The sequence below is a fragment of the Heptranchias perlo genome, chromosome 3 (genome assembly GCF_035084215.1).
Source record: "Heptranchias perlo isolate sHepPer1 chromosome 3, sHepPer1.hap1, whole genome shotgun sequence".
Lineage (NCBI taxonomy): Eukaryota > Metazoa > Chordata > Chondrichthyes > Hexanchiformes > Hexanchidae > Heptranchias > Heptranchias perlo.
The window spans coordinates 82,566,464-82,570,206 of NC_090327.1; the positions used below are offsets into that span (position 1 = coordinate 82,566,464).

At 40.2% G+C, this 3,743-nt stretch overlaps 1 protein-coding gene across 2 annotated transcripts in view; it reads left to right on the plus strand.

The window, feature by feature from the left end:
* zfhx4 (zinc finger homeobox 4) overlaps positions 1–108 on the plus strand; it is a 248,620-nt gene extending 248,512 nt beyond the window's left edge. For both annotated transcript variants that reach the window (XM_067980594.1, XM_067980602.1), the window contains exon 10: positions 1–108. This exon is cut by the window's left edge and continues 4,002 nt beyond it. The gene's annotated coding sequence lies outside the window, so the exon portion shown is untranslated.
* The last annotated feature ends 3,635 nt before the right edge of the window (positions 109–3,743 follow it).

The window sequence follows — 3,743 nt, forward strand, 5'->3', positions numbered from 1 at the left end:
AGTTGAAATGACGTTTATTGTAGATGGTATCTGAACTTATTCTTCTGGAAATAGTTCATCAAGTATGTTTGTTGCTCATTGTGATACATTAAAAACTGTATCTGCAAATCTTGTCAGTGTCCCGTGCTCTGCATACAGACATTAAAAATTTGTTTATGGGAACACACATTCAAGGTCATAAAGTTGTTGGAATTCTACAAGTCACATAATTGATAAACATTGACTCACTTACTTCATAATGCTCAATTTGACATCAATCCCTTCCATAATGCATGAAACTGTGCAAGTTACTGTAAAATTTCAAGTTCAACCAATAACTGCAAATTGCAGTATAAAATGGTCTTAGGTAGTTGGGAAACTCCAATTGCTCTTTTTCAGGATAATTTATCACATGTTGTCTTTAGGAAGGATAGGGAAACTGGTAGAAGGGGAGGAGTAGCCTTAGTGATTAAGGATGAAATTACTTCAATGATAACAGAGATATAATGAGAGGTAAGCAGGCAGTGGAGATTTTATGGATAGAATTAAGAAATAGAAACGGATTTAAGACTGTGGTGGGAGTTGTGTATGGTCCCCCTGGTAGCAGCTGAAGTGGCAGAATGTATAAATGCAGAGATTAGACAAGCACGTAGCAAAGGCAGAGTAGTTTTACTGGAGGAGTTTAACTTCCATTTTGATTGGGATAAACAGGCGAGCTCATGTCAGAAAGGTAGCGAATTCCTTGAGTGTCTTAAGGATAGCTTTCTGTAACACTATGTCCTAGAACCAACAAGGGGGCAGGCCATATTAGATTTAACTAAATCTGGCTCATTACTCATTATTAACAGCCATGGTGCAAGAACATTTATCTAATAGTGATCATAATATGATCGAGTTCAACATTGTGTTTGAAAGGGAGAAACCTGTATCAGCTAAGATTCTAAATTTAGGTAACGCCGACTTCAACGGAATGAGACAGAGGCTGTCCACAGTAAAATGGACAACTCTGTTAATGGGTGAAATGACATGATCAGTGGGAGGTGTTCAAAAAATAATTTAACATGATACAGAACCAGTTTATACCCCTAAGAGGCGAGAACTCTACTTGTCAAATAAAACAGCCCTGGACGACAAAAGATGAAAGGGACAACATAAAACTAAAAGAAAAAGCATACAAAAATGCAATAAATAGCATAGATCCTGGCAACTGGGAGAAATACAAAGAACAGCAAAGGGTGACAAAACAAATAGTAAGAGCTACAAAAAAAGAGTATGAAAAATAACTTGCAAGGGATATCACAATCAACACAAAATCTTTTTACAATTATATGAGGAAAAAGAGGGTAGGCAAGAGCAATGTGGGCCCCTTAAAAACTGATAATGGTGATATTGTAAATGAAAATAAGGAAATGACAGACATGTTAAATAATTACTTTGCATCAGTATTTACTGTAGAGGAAGAGGATAACATGCTCTCACCCCAAGGATACTAGTTTTGAATCAGGGACAAGAACTCACCATAATTAACGTAAGCAAATTAACAGTAATGAAGAAAATAATGGCACTAAAGAGTGACAAATCCCCAGGACAAGATGGTTTCCATCTCAGGGTTTTAAAGGAAATAGGTGAGAACATTGCAGAAGCCCTAACTATAATCTTCCAAAGTTCTCTTGACTCAGGAACTGTTCCTTTAGATTGGAAAATTGCACATGTCACTCTCTATAATTAAGATGTGGAGATGCCGGTGATGGACTGGGGTGGACAAATGTAAGGAATCTTACAACACCAGGTTATAGTCCAGCAAATTTATTTTAAAATCACAAGCTTTCGGAGATTATCTCCTTCGTCAGACGAAGGAGATAATCTCCGAAAGCTTGTGATTTTAAAATAAATTTGTTGGACTATAACCTGGTGTTGTAAGATTCCTTACATCTATAATTAAGGTTAGAGTGACTGAACACCTTGAAAATTTTCAGCTGATCAGAGAGAGCCAGTATGGATTTGTAAAGGGTGGGTCATGCCTGACGAACCTGATTGAATTTTTTGAAGAGATGACTAAAGTAGTGGACAGAGGAATGTCTATGGCTGTTTATATAGACTTCCAGAAGGTATTCGATAAAGTCCCTCAGAAGAGACAGTTAGCAAATGGCCTGCTGTCCTTTATTGCAACATATGGTATGTTGGCTTTTGTTGCAAGGGGGTTGGAGTACCAGAGTAAGAAAATCTTGCTGCAATTGTGCAGGGTTTTGGTCACCACATTACCGGAAGGATGTAATTGCACTAGAGAGGGTACAGAGGAGATTTACAAGGATGTTGCCAGGACTGGAGAATTTGATTGAAGGGGTGATTTGATTGAAGTGTACAAAATTATGAGGGGCCTAGATAGAGCGGATAGGAAGGACCTATTTCCCTTAGCGGAGGGGTCAATAACCAGGAGGCATAGATTTAAAGTGACTGGTAGAAGGATTAGAGCGGAAATTAGGAAAAATGTTTGCACACAGAGGTTGCTGGGGGGTCTGGAACTCACTGCCTGAGAGGGTGGTAGAGGCAGAAACCCTCAACTCATTTAAAAAATACCTGGATGTGCACCTGAAGAACCGTGAGCTACAGGGCTACGGAACAAATGCGGGAAAGTGGGATTAGGCTGGGTGGCTCGTTTCTCAGCCGGCGTGGACACGATGGGTCGAATGGCCTCCTGTGCCATAAATTTTCTATGGTTCTATGATTCTAAGACTACACCTGGTGTTATGTGTACGGTTTTGATCACCTTCCTAAGGAAAGATATACTTGCCTTAGAGGCGGTGCAACGAAGGTTCACTAGATTGATTCCTGGAATGAGAGGGTTGACCTATGAGGAGAAATTGAGTAGAATGGGCCTATTTTCTCTGGAGTTTAGAAGAATGAGAGGTGATCTCATTGAAACCTAGAAGATTCTGAGAGGGCTTTACAGGGTAGATGCAAAGAGGCTGTTTCCTCTGGCTGGAGAGTGGGCATAGTCTCAGGATAAGGGGTCGGCCATTTAGGACTGAGATGAGAAGAAATTTCTTCACTCAGAGGGTTGTGAATCTTTGGAATTCTCTACCCAAGAGGGCTGTGGATGCTCAGTCATTGAGTATATTCAAGGCTGTGATCGAAAGATTTTTGGACTCTAAGGGAATCAAGGGATATGGAAATCAGGCGGGGAAGCGGAGTTGAGGTCAAAGATCAGCCATGATCTTACTGAATGGTGGAGCAGGCTCGAGGGTCCGTATGGCCTACTGTTGCTCCTATGTCATACGTTCTTATGTAAAGTTGAATCTCGTGGAATTGAGGGAAAATTATTGACCTGATTAGGAAATTGACTGAGTGGCAGGAGACAGACAGTAGGGATAATAGGCAAGTACTCAAATTGGCAGGTTGTGACTAGTGGTATCCCGCAGGGATCTGTGTTGGGGCCTCAACTATTCACTATTTATTAATGACTTAGATGACGGGATAGAGAGCCACATATCCAAGTTTGCAGACAACACAAAGATAGACAGCATTATAAGCAATGTAGATGGAAGCATAAAATTACAGAGAGATATTAATAGATTAAGTGAATGGGCAAAACTGTGGCAAATGGATTTCAATGTAGGCAAGTGTGAGGTCATCCGCTTCGGACCTAAAAAGGATAGATCAGAGTACTTTTTAAATGGTGAAAAGCTCGAAACAGTGGAGGTCCAAAGAGAGTTTGGGGCCCATGTACATAGATCATTAAAATGTCATGGGACAGTTACAGAAAA